The following is a 13498-nucleotide window of genomic DNA, read 5'->3' on the forward strand; positions in this document are numbered from 1 at the left end:
TCACTTCATGGGAAATAGACGGGGAAACAGTGGAACCAGTGTCAGGCTTTCTTTTAGGGGCTCCAAAACCACTGCAGATGGTGACTGCAGCCATGAAAGGGAAAGACGCTTACTCCTTGGAAGAAAAGCTATGATCCACCTAAACAGTGTATTAAAAGGAAGAGACATTAGTTTACCGACAAAGGTCCATATGTCAAAGCTAAGTTTTCCCAACAGTCATCAGGTATGCATGGGAGAGTTGGACCATAAAGAAAGCTGAGCACTGAAGAACTGATTGTTTGATCTGTGGTGTTGGGGAAGACTCTCGAGAATGCCTTGGATTGCAAGGAAATCAATGCAGTCAATGCTAGAGGAAATCAGTCCTGAATATTCTTTGGAAGGACTAATGCTGAAGCTCCAATACTTTGGCCATCTGAGGCAAAGACTGGCTCCTTGGAAAAGACCCTGATGCAGGGAAAGATTGAAGGCCAGAGGAGAAGGGGACGACAAAGGATGAGATGGTTGGATGGCATCACCATCTTGATGGGCTTGAATTTTAAGCAAGCTCTGGGAGTTGGTGATGGACAGTGAAGCCTGATGTGCTGCAGACAATAGGGTCTCAGAGAGTCAGAATTGACTGAGCCATTGAACGGAACTGATTGCAATTGGGAAAGTGTTTTGAGCACAGATCCTGACATGTCTGAAAGTAGAACAGAAAAAGAAGTTTCTTTAACATGGAAGTACGAGTAGGGTCAGCAGGAACACTGTGTGTGTGTGTGTGTGTGTGTGTGTGTGTGTGTGTGTGTGATGGGGCAGGTAGGAGGATGGATGAGCAGACAGCATGATGGGGATGTTTTACAGCAACTGTTTCTCTCTGATAGTGAGCTGATTCTCAGAATGAGCTGTTAAGGGAGACAGAAATTTTGAATCTTAGCGCTTGCTCAAGTTTGGGCGAAAGCTGAAGTTCAGAGGAGAGAAGCTTGGCTAAAGTTTAGCCAAGCCGAGTCAGCGTGTATTTTATGGATAATTGTGAGCACTTGGCCAGTCTCTGCTGTTGTTTAAGAGAGGCAAAGTCTTTCCTTAGACAATACCGTTGTTATTCAAATTGCAAGTCCATGTGCCTGACGCAGAAGGAGGCCCATCAAAACTTAACCTTAAAGTTTGGAACAGAGAAAGGTTGATTAAAGATTCATACAAGGAGATGGGTGGTTCATGCCCTAAGACCCCAAAGTTAGTAAAAGTTTTCAGTAAGTGCATGTACAATTAAATGTTAAGGAGAGTGGTGGTAAGTTGCTGCAGACTTCTTGGTGTCATAACCTTTGTGCTTAAGGTTAGGTCATGGTCAGGTAATGAGGTTCCCATAAACCTCTACTAGATGAATGTTATTTTCTGTCCTGACATAAAGGGCAGTCTCAAGGCACAGCTTTCACCTTGCAATGTCCCAGTGCTGGTTAAGGGGAAGCAGATCTCAGCCAGAAGCTCCTTCAGTGCCAGGTTCCCACACTCTGCCCAGCCGTCATCCCTGACGGAGACAGGCATCCAACATAATAGGTCCTCAGTGTCGGTCCTCAGGGCACCCATAGGGGGAGACCAGTTCTCACAGACTGAGACCCAGAAAGAAAACCACTGCTAGTAGGTCGCAGCGACAGGGATGCGGGAGAGGTACACTGCTCCTCAAGGCTTTGGCCAAGGCTAGTGGAGGGCCTTAGTGAGGGCTATGGAGGGCTACAACATCTAGTCCCCAGTGTATTCCCTGGGCCCTCCAGTTCGTCCACTGGCCCAAGTCTGCGTGAGCTCCAGGGCCTCCAGAATGAGGCCTGAATCTGCCTCTTATCTCAGTCTCCTCCTGATGACCGCCACAACACCCTTGACTTAATCACTTTCCCAATGGCCCCCTCATTGATAGTAAGTAACCTGTGGGCAGGGCCCACTGTGGTGCTGACCAACAGCTAAGCAGGACAACTAATGGTCACTCATTGACAGTTGGCTGCTTGTGAATGGGGCCCTCTGAGGCACCAAGCAATGTTTGAACAGCACCTGTTGCCTAGGGACAGGATGGCTTGAAATGAAGCACACCAATGGCTTCCTGTTAAGGGCTGTGCTCCTCCTGCTCTGTTCCACTGCAAAGAGTAGAAGAATCACTGTGAATTTAAGGTTTGTCAAAGGAGTTTTCAGGGTGCGCTGGACTTCACATTCCTCTTGGCTTTGAACTATTTATACTATAGGCTGAGCATGTGATCAAGTGGCAGCTGTTGGAGAGGCATAGAGGTGACAGCACTGGTGACAGCTATGCCTGGGATTATAATGAAAAGTATGATATGCAAAAGTTAACTAATTATGTGAAATCAAATCTGAGGTCGGAAATGAGTCAATCAAAAAGATTCCAGCACACTGGACCCAAAGTGTCCTTATGTAACAGAGCACAGCCCTTCGCAGGTAGCCATTGCTGTGCCTTATTACTCTGCATCCTGTTCCTAGGCAACAGGGCTTGCTGAGCCATTGGTCAGTGCCTCATTGGCCCCACCCACAAGCAACCAACTATCACTGAGCTACCTGCACGTACTTGTCCTGCTCAGCTCTTGGTCAGGCCTGCAATGGGCCCTACCTACTGATAACTGACAAGGAGGGATGACTGGGGAAATGATTTAGTCAAGACTCAGTGCTAGAGTGGTGAATTGATTTTGACTTTGAACACTTTCCTTAAAAAATTAATAATAATAATAATCAGGAATGTATTTCTGATAGATGGGGCAAGTTGAGTTTCCTGGCTCAATATGAGTGTTGAAGTGTCCCAACAAAATTTATTGGAGAAGAGATGTAGAAGTGTCTTTGTTCTGATGTGTACACTGAGGGAGACTGTGTGTTAAACTTTGGGCAACAGACTGAGCATTCACCAAGTCTGGGGGTCGTTAACGCTCATCATAGGAGATCAAATACCCAACCTGTTCTTAATTACCCTTTTCCACCTTAAGTGCTTGCTCTTAATTTCCTTAAGCCCCTCAGGAACCCCCAACAGGCAGAAGGTGGGCTAGAGATGAAGTGATTACTCGGAAAGGCTGAAGTGGGACAGAAAGGGTTTGGCAGATGTTTACAGAGGGATGAAGGAGGCAGGAGTGTTGAAGTGGCACATATAAGTCAAAGGATAAAGGGAACTGAAAGGAAGTTTGAAGGTCATGAGGAGAAACACCATGGCCCTGAATCACCACTCCCCAGAATCAGACACACAGAGGTGTCATCAGTGGAGAAGTTATAAAATGGCCTCCCTCAGCATCCACTAGCCCATGTTGATGGGCACAGGGGTACAATGTGATGTCTAAGCCCCCCAAGATGCTATTGGCTGGGGTGGTGCCTAACTGACCAATCAGATTGAAGGGTGTGGCTCCTCATTGTCCTGAAAGGGTACAAATAGGGAGACCAGAGGCAGAGATTCTAGGTTAGGCCACTTCTTGGCATCATCCTGACTAAGGGAATCAGGAACCCACGGCAGTCAAAAAGAGTTACAAGGCGGTTTGCCTCAAGGATGAATGGACAGTTTATTTTTGTGTATGGTGTTAGAAAGTGTTCTAGTTTCATTCTTTTACAAGTGGTTGACCAGAGTTCCCAGCACCACTTGTTAAAGAGATTGTCTTTAATCCATTGTATATTCTTGCCTCCTTTGTCGAAGATAAGGTGTCCATATGTGCATGGATTTATCTCTGGGCTTTCTATTTTGTTCCATTGATCTATATTTCTGTCTTTGTGCCAGTACCATACTGTCTTGATAACTGTGGCTTTGTAGTAGAGCCTGAAGTCAGGTAGGTTGATTCCTAAAGTTCCATTCTTCTTTCTCAAGATCGCTTTGGCTATTCGAGGTTTTTTGTTTTTCCATACAAATTGTGAAATTATTTGTTCTAGCTCTGTGAAGAATGCTGTTGGTAGCTTGATAGGGATTGCATTGAATCTATAGATTGCTTTGGGTAGTATACTCATTTTCACTATATTGATTCTTCCAATCCATGAACATGGTATATTTCTCCATCTGTTAGTGTCCTCTTTGATTTCTTTCACCAGTGTTTTATAGTTTTCTATATATAGGTCTTTAGATTCTTTAGGTAGATATATTCCTAAGTATTTTATTCTTTCCGTTGCAATGGTGAATGGATTTGTTTCCTTAATTTCTCTTTCTGTTTTCTCATTATTAGTGTATAGGAATGCAAGGGATTTCTGGGTGTTGATTTTATATCCTGCAACTTTACTATAGTCATTGATTAGTTCTAGTAATTTTCTGGTGGAGTCTTTAGGGTTTTCTATGTAGAGGATCATGTCATCTGCAAACAGTGAGAGCTTTACTTCTTCTTTTCCAATTTGGATTCCTTTTATTTCTTTTTCTGCTCTGATTGCTGTGGCCAAAACTTCCAAAACTATGTTGAATAGTAATGGTGAAAGTGGGCACCCTTGTCTTGTTCCTGACTTTAGAGGAAATGCTTTCAATTTTTCACCATTGAGGATAATGTTTGCTGTGGGTTTGTCATATATAGCTTTGATTATGTTTAGGTATGTTCCTTCTATTCCTGCTTTCTGGAGAGTTTTGATCATAAATGGATGTTGAATTTTCTCAAAGGCTTTCTCTGCATCTATTGAGATAATCATATGGTTTTTATTTTTCAATTTGTTAATGTGGTGTATTACATTGATTGATTTGCGGATATTCAAGTATCCTTGCATTCCTGGGATAAAGCCCACTTGGTCCTAGAGGAGAACATAGGCAAAAAACTCTCTGACATACATCACAGCAGGATCCTCTATGACCCACCTCCCAGAATATTGGAAATAAAAGCAAAAATAAACAAATGGGACCTAATTAACCTTAAAAGCTTCTGCACATCAAAGGAAACTATTAGCAAGGTGAAAAGACAGCCTTCAGAATGGGAGAAGATAATAGCAAATGAAGCAACTGACAAACAACTAATCTCTAGAATATACAAGCAACTCCTACAGCTCAACTCCAGAAAAATAAATGACCCAATCAAAAAATGGGCCAAAGAACTAAATAGACATTTCTCCAGAGAATACATCCAGATGGCTAACAAACACATGAAAAGATGCTCAACATCACTCATTATCAGAGAAATGCAAATCAAAACCACTATGAGGTACCATTTCACACGAGTCAGAATGGCTGCGATCCAAAAGTCTACAAGTAATAAATGCTGGAGAGGGTGTGGAGAAAAGGGAACCCTCTTCCACTGTTGGTGGGAATGCAAACTAGTACAGCCACTATGGAGAACAGTGTGGAGATTCCTTAAAAAACTGGAAATAGACATGCCTTATGATCCAGCAATCCCACTGCTGGGCATACACACTGAGAAAACCATAAGGGAAAGAGACACGAGTTCCCCAATGTTCATCGCAGCACTGTTTATAATAGCCAGGACATGGAAGCAACCTAGATGTCCATCAGCAGATGAATGGATAAGAAAGCTGTGGTACATATACACAATGGAGTATTATTCAGCCATTAAAAAGAATACATATGAATCAGTTCTAGTGAGGTGGATGAAACTGGAGCCTATTATACAGAGTGAAGTAAGCCAGAAAGAAAAACACCAATACAGTATACTAACGCATATATATGGAATTTAGAAAGATGGTAACAATAACCCTGTGTACGAGACAGCAAAAGAGACACTGATGTATAGAACAGTTTTATGGACTCTGTGGAAGAGGGAGAGGGTGGGAAGATTTGGGAGAATGGCATTTAAACATGTAAAATATCATGTATGAAATGAGATGCCAGTCCAGGTTCGATGCACGATACTGGATGCTTGGGGCTGGTGCACTGGGACGACCCAGAGGGATGGAATGGGGAGGGAGGAGGAAGGAGGGTTCAGGATGGGGAACACATGTATACCTGTGGCGGATTCATTTTGATATTTGGCAAATCTAATACAGTTATGTAAAGTTTAAAAATAAAATAAAATTAAAAAAAAAAAAAAAGGATGAATGGACAAAAGAAGACCATTTGTCAACGGAGGTACCGAGGCAGTGTGAAAGTAAGATGATTCCAACTAAGCTCCCCATGTTCTCCATTGACTTTGCTGCCCCAATCCTCTACCCACCCTTGCCTGGCACAAAAGCCCTCATTAGCCCACATCCCTTTTTCATGAAATCTTCCTTCCAACTCTGCTTTTTTCTTTCCTAAAATCTCATACCCTTGTCTTGTCTTTCCAGGCACGAAATATGACCATGAGGGTCAGAAGACCTCTTCAAGGAACCTTGAGAAAGAAAATCCGACCATATGCCACTCAGTCGAAGAAGGTGAAGTCAAGCAGAAAACCTAACTATTTTCTCCGTTCCTGTGCACGTAAGAAACTGAATCAAAGCCGTAAAAGGTACCAAAATATGAGGCGGGATCAAAGAAGGAGGCAGAATCCAAAGAGAAGATAAGCTCAGCCGCCCCAGAATAAGAGACCCTGGAGAAGTACAAGCTGGGCAGCCAGTAACTGACTCGAAAAGGTCAGACAGTGTAGAACTGTGCCTCCAGAGGTCTGCTTTCGTAGAAATGGCCAGCCAAGGAAAGACTCTCACACTAACATAGTAAACTGATGGCTGCAATTACAATAAACATCAAATGGGGAAAAGATATTTGCGTGTGTGAGAATTTTCTGATGGAAGGGAGGGAAAGAATAGAAGAGGTGGGCACTGGAGATGGGAGGGATATGGGGTCCCGAGAGGTTGGGGAACAGACCCTCGGCTCCCCAGTTAGCCAGAGAGTAGAGGTCTGGATTGGGTCAGGAGTCTGCCCTGAAGATGGATAACCCTGCTTAACACTTGATTTCAAGGGCAAGGAGTAGTGGTATGGTGTTACAGCCTTTGTTTGGGGTGTGGAATGACATTAGGGTCTAGATTGCCAGACCCAGAAAGGAAGAGGTTGTCACATAGGGGTGGTGAATCGGAAAGTCCCCCCGAGAAAGGTAGGCAGAAATCACCTCCTGGCCACCTACGTCATAAAAGGGATTTTTGCATCACTCGCCTATGCTGTCGGCTAAAGGTTCTCAGAAGGCACGAAGTGCTGATACATCTAAAACCCACAAATAGCACTCCCAGGGAGTACCATAATGTTTGGAGGGAACAAACCAAATAATGATTAGGACAACTTTTTGCTAAGAAAATTTTGGGAGCAATATATTCCCAAAGGAAGAGCAGTGGTGGTGGCCCAATCACTGTGCACGTTACAAACAGGATCACCACTCACAGAGAATTTTTATTCCCCCCCGGGGGGCACTATGAAGGTTGTGGAAGCATGGTTCCCTGAACAGCGATTGAACCCGTGCCCTTCTAGGGAAAACACGGAGTCCTAACCACTGGACAGTCATAGAAGTGTGTATAGTGAAGTTTTACATAAGTACTAACATAAGACTGAGTAAAAGCTGGTCTTTTAATTATCACCATAACCTAAGAATTCAAAATAACTACACTCGTAAAACATTCTTCCCCAATAAAGTCTTTTGTTAGTCCAAATTCTACAAGTTTATCATAGTTTAAAAGGAAGAGTACGAGATATTTAATTTGGTGTTAACTTTCATTTTGAAATGTTTTAAAAGGTCCAAGGAATAGTCAAACAAATATGGAGATACATAAGGCAGTCTCTGACCGTAAGAATCCTGCGTGTCTTCAGAAAGCTTTTTAAACAGAACTAAAACACAGAGTTTCCCCATAGGCATCAAACGAGTTGAGTTCAGATTTTAACTCAACGATATGTTATCTTTTATCTGGACTGCAGCTCCCTAACTAAATCTTTCTGGCACTCTAACTCCTGGGAGACCCCAGCGATGATTCACAGTCAGTCACTGAATGTGATTTAAAATCATTAAAAGTGAAAGACCCCCTGGGTGTGCTGTCCTTTCTTTCCGTTTTTCTTATTTTGAGTTCTTTTTTCTAAATTCATTTGTTTTGATTTGAGGCTAATTACGTTGCAATATTGTAGTGCTTTTTGCCATACATTGACATGAATCAGCCCTGGGTGTCCATGGGTTCCCCATCCTGAATCCCCCCTCCCACCTCCTTCCCCATCCCATGCCTCAGGGTCATTCCAGTGCACCAGCCCTGAGCACCTAGTCTCATGCATCAAACCTGGACTGGTGATCTGGTTCACATAGTATAATAAACATATTTCAATGCTCTTCTCTCAAATCATCCTACCCTCGCCTTCTCCCATAGAGTCCCAAAGACCCTTCTATACATCTGTGTCTCTTTTGCTCTCTCACACATAGGGTCATCATTGCCATCTTTCTAAATTCCATATATATGTGTTAGTGTACTGTATTGGTGTGTTTCTTTCTGACGTCCTTCACTCTGTATAAGAGGCTCCAGTTTCATCCACCTCATTCGAACTGATTCAAACGTATTCTTTGTAATGGATGAGGTACATTCCATTGTGTATATGTACACCAGCTTTCTTATCCTTTAGTCAGCTGATGGACTTCTAGGTTGCTTCCATGTCCTGGCTATTATTCACAGTGCTGCGATGATCATTGGGGTACACGTGATTCTTTCAATGCTGGTGTCCTCGGTGTGCATGCCCAGCAGTGGGATTCCTGGGTCATATGGCAGTTCTATTTTCAGTTTTTTAAGGAGTCTCCACACTATTCTCCGTAGTGGCTGTACTCGATTGCATTCCCACCAACAACGTGAGAGGGTTCCATTTTCTCCACACCCACTCCAGCATTTATTGTTTGTAGACTTTTGGGTAACAGCCATTCTGACCAGCGTGAGAGGGTACCTCAAGGTCGTCTGGATTTGCATTTCTCTGATAATGAGTGATGTTGAGCGTCTCTTTATGTGTTTGATAGCCATCTGTATGTCTTCTTTGGAGAAATGTCTGTTTAGTTCTTCGGCCCGTTTTTTGAATTCGTCATTTCTTGCTCTGCAATTGAGCTGTGGGAGCAGCTTTTATATGTTTGTGATTATGTCTTTGTCAGCTGCTTTGTTTGGTCTTACTTCCTCCCATTCTGAAGGCTGTCTTTTCACCTTGCTTATACTTTCCTTTGCTGTGCAAAAGCTTTTGAATTTAATTTGGCCCTATTCTTTTACTTGTGCTATTTTGCTATATAATTTGGTCCTGTTCATTTATTTCCATTACTCTGGGACGTGGGTCATAGAGTATCCTGCTGTGATTTAGGTCAGAGTGTGTTTTGCCTATGTTTGCCTCTAGGAGTTTTATAGTTTCTGGTCTTATGTTTAGATCTTTAATCGATTTTGAAGTTATTCTGTGTATGGTGTTAGACAGTGTTCTAGTTTCATTCTTTTACAAGTGGTTGACCATTCTTCCCAGCACCTCTTCTTAAAGAGGTTGTCTTTTCTCCATTGTATATTCTTGCATCCTTTGTCAAATATAAGGTGTCCATAGGTGTGTGGATTTATCTCTGGGCTTTCTATTTTGTTCCCTTGATCTGTATTTCTGCCTCTGTGCCAGTACCATACTGTTTATTTTGTTTTTGTTTTTGTTTTTGTTTTTGTTTTTTTTCAATTGTCCTAGTGCCATTTATTAAAGGACCCATCCCTTCCCTATGGACTTAATATGTTTGTTGTTCAGTCACTTAAGTTGTGTCTAAGTCTTTTTGACCTCGTGGACTGCAATTCACCAGGCTTCCCTGTCCTTCACTATTTCCCTAATTTTGCTCAAACTCATGTCCATTGAGTCGGTAATGCCATCTGATCATCTCATCCGCTATTGTCCCCTTGTCCTCTTGCCTTTAAAGTTTCCCAGCATGAGACTTTTTGCTAATGAGTCAGTTCTTCGCATCAGGTGGCCAAAGTATTGCAGCTTCAACTTCAGCATCATTCCTTCCAATGAATATTCAGTGTTCATTACCTTTAGAATTGACTGGTTTGATCTCCTTGAGGTCCAAGGGAGTCTCAAGAATCTTCTCCATCTCCACAACTTGAAAGCATCCATTCTTCAGTGCTCTGTATTCTTTATGGTCCAACTCTCAGATCCATACATAGCTACTGGAAAAACCGTAGCTTTAACTATATGAATCTTTGTTGGCAAGTGATGTCTCTGCTTTTTAATTCATTGTCTAGGTTTGTCATAACTTTTCTTCCAAGGAGCAGCATCTTTTAATTTCATGGCTGCAGTCACTGTCTGCAGTGATTTTAGAGCCCAAGAAAAGAAAATCTGTCACTGTTTCCACTTTTTCTAGTCTATTTGCCATGAAGTGATGGGACCAGATGCCATGATCTTCGTTTTTTGAATGTTGAGTTTTAAGCCAGCCTTTTGACTCTCCCCTTTCACCATCATCATGAGACTCTTTAGTTCCTCTTCACTTTCTGCCATTAGAGTGGTTTCATCTGCACATCTAAGGTTGATGGTACGTCTCCTGACAATCTTGATTCCAGCTTGTGATTCATCCAGCCTGGCTTTTTGCATGATGTATTCTGCATATAAGTTAAATAAGCAGGGTGACAATATACTGCCTTGACATACTTCTTCCCCAATTTGGAACCAGTTTGTTATTCCATGTATAGTTTTAACTGTTGCTTCTTGACCTGCATAGAGGTTTCTCAGGAGGCAGGTAAGGTGATCTGGTATTCCCATCTCTTGAAGAATTTTCCAGTTTGCTGTGAGCCACACAGTCAAAGGTTTAGTGTAGTCAATGAAGCAGAAGTAGATGTTTTTCTGTAATTCCTTTGCTTTATCTATGAGCCAGTTTATACTGTTTTGATGACTGTAGCTTTGTAATAGAGCCTGAAGTCAGGAAGGTTGATTCCTCCAGTTCCATTCTTCTTTGGCAAGGTTGCTTTGGGCTACTCCAGGTTTTCTAAATTTCCATACAAACTGTGAAGCTATTTGTTCTAGTTCTGTGAAAAATACCATTGGTAGCTTGATAGGGATTGCATTTAATGTATAGATTGCTTTGGGTTGTGTACTCATTTTCACTATATTGATCATTCTGATCCATGAACATGGTATATTTCTCCATCTATCTGTGTGATCTTTGATTTCTTTCATCAGTGCTTTACAGTTTTCTATGTATTGGTCTTTTCTTGCATCATCAAAACAGCAAGAGAGTTCCAGAAAAACATCTATTTCTGCTTTATTGACTATGACGAAGCCTTTCACTGTGTGGACCACAATAAACTGTGGAAAATTCTGGAAGAGACGGTAATACCAGACAACCTGACCTGCCTCTTGAGAAACTTGTACGCAGGTGAGGAAGCAACAGTTAGAGGTGGACATGGAACCACAGCCTGGTTCCAAATAGGAAAAGGAGTATGTCAAGGCTGTATATTGTGCCCCTGCTCATTTACCTCCTAAGCAGAGTACAACATGAGAAACGCTGGGCTGGAAGAAGAACAAGCAGGACTCAAATTTGCCGGGAGAAATATCCATAACCTCAGATATGCAGATGACACCACCTTATGGCAGAAAGTGAAGAGGAAATAAAAGGCCTCTGGATGAAAGTGAAAGAGGAGAGTGAAAAAGTTGGCTTAAAACTCAACATTCAGAAAACGCAGATCATGGCATCTGGTCCCATCACTTCATGGGAAATAGACGGGGAAACAGTGGAACCAGTGTCAGGCTTTCTTTTTTGGGCTCGAAAACCACTGCAGATGGTGACTGCAGCCATGAAAGGGAAAGACGCTTACTCCTTGGAAAAAAAGCTATGACCCACCTAGACAGTGTATTAAAAGGAAGAGACATTACTTTACCGACAAAGGTCCATATGTCAAAGCTAAGTTTTCCCAACAGTCATCAGGTATGCATGGGAGAGTTGGACCCTAAAGAAAGCTGAGCACTGAAGAACTGATTGTTTTGAACTGTGGTGTTGGGGAAGACTCTCGAGAGTCCCTTGCATTGCAAGGGAATCAATGCAGTCAATGCAAGAGGAAATCAGTCCTGAATATTCATTGGAAGGACTAATGCTGAAGCTCCAATACTTTGGCCATCTGAGGCGAAGACTGACTCATTGGAAAAGACCCTGAGGAAGGGAAAGATTGAAGGCCAGAGGAGAAGGGGACGACAAAGGATGAGATGGTTGGATGGCATCACCCTCTTGATGGGCTTGAATTTTAAGCAAGCTCTGGGAGTTGGTGATGGACAGTGAAGCCTGATGTGCTGCAGACAATAGGGTCTCAGAGAGTCAGAATTGACTGAGCCATTGAACGGAACTGATTGCAATTGGGAAAATGTTTTGAGCACAGATCCTGACATGTCTGAAAGTGGAACAAAAAAAGAAGTTTCTTTAACATGGAAGGATGAGTAGGGCCAACAGGAACTCTGTGTGTGTGTGTGTGTGTGTGTGTGTGTGTGGGTGATGGGGTCAGTGGGGGGATGGATGAGCATACAGCATGATGGGGCAGTTTAACAGAAATTGTTTCTTTCTGATAGTGAGCTGACTCTCAGAATAAGCTGTTAAGGGAGATTGAAATATTTGAATATTAGCGCTTGCTCAAGTTTGGTCGAAAGCTGAAGTTCAGAGGAGAGAAGCTTGGCTAAAGTTTAGCCAAGCCGAGTCAGAGTGTATTTAATGGATAATTGTGAGCACTTGGCCAGTCTCTGCCATTGTTTACGAGAGGCAAAGTCTGTCCTTAGACAATACCGTTGTTATTCAAATTGCAAGTCCATGTGCCTGACTCAGAAGGAGGCCCATCAAAACTTAACCTTAAAGTTTGGAACAGAGAAAGGTTGATTAAAGATTCATACAAGGAGATGGGTGGTTCATGCCCTAAGACCCAAAGTTAGTAAAAGTTTTCAGTAAGTGCATATAAAATTAAATGTTAGGGAGAGTGGTGGTAAGTTGCTGCAGACTTCTTGGTGGCATACGCTTTGTGCTTAAGGTTAGGTCATGGTCAGGTAATGATGTTCCTATAAACCTCTACCAGATGAATGTTATTCTCTGTCCTGACAAGAAAGGGCAGTCTCAAGGCACAGCTTTCACCCTGCAATGTCCCAGTGCTGGTTAAGGGGAAGCAGATCTCAGCCAGCAGCTCCTTCAGTGCCAGGTTCCCACACTCTTCCCAGCCGTCATCCCTGACGGAGACAGGCATCCAACATAATAGGTCCTCAGGGTCCGTCCTTAGGGCATCCATATGGGGAGACCGGTTCTCACAGACTGAGACCCAGAAAGAAAACCACTGCTAGTAGGTCGCAGCGACAGGGATGCGGGAGAGGTACACTGCAACTCAAGGCTTTGGCCAAGGATAGTGGAGGGCCTTAGTGAGGGCTATGGAGGGCTACAACATCTAGTCCCAGTGTATTACCTGGGCCCTACAGGTCACCCACTGGCCCAAGTCCGGTGAGCTACAGGGCCTCCAGAATGAGGTCTGAATATTCCTCTTATCTCAGTCTCCTCCTGATGACCGCCACACCACCCTTGACTTAATCACTTTCCCAATGGCCCCCTCATTGATAGTAAGTAACCTGTGGGCAGGGCCCACTGTGGTGCTGACCAACAGCTAAGCAGGACAACTAATGGTCACTCATTGACAGTTGGCTGCTTTTGAATGGGGCCCTCAGAGGCACCAAGCAATGTTT

This window comes from Bubalus kerabau, chromosome X (assembly GCF_029407905.1).
Source record: "Bubalus kerabau isolate K-KA32 ecotype Philippines breed swamp buffalo chromosome X, PCC_UOA_SB_1v2, whole genome shotgun sequence".
NCBI lineage: Eukaryota > Metazoa > Chordata > Mammalia > Artiodactyla > Bovidae > Bubalus > Bubalus kerabau.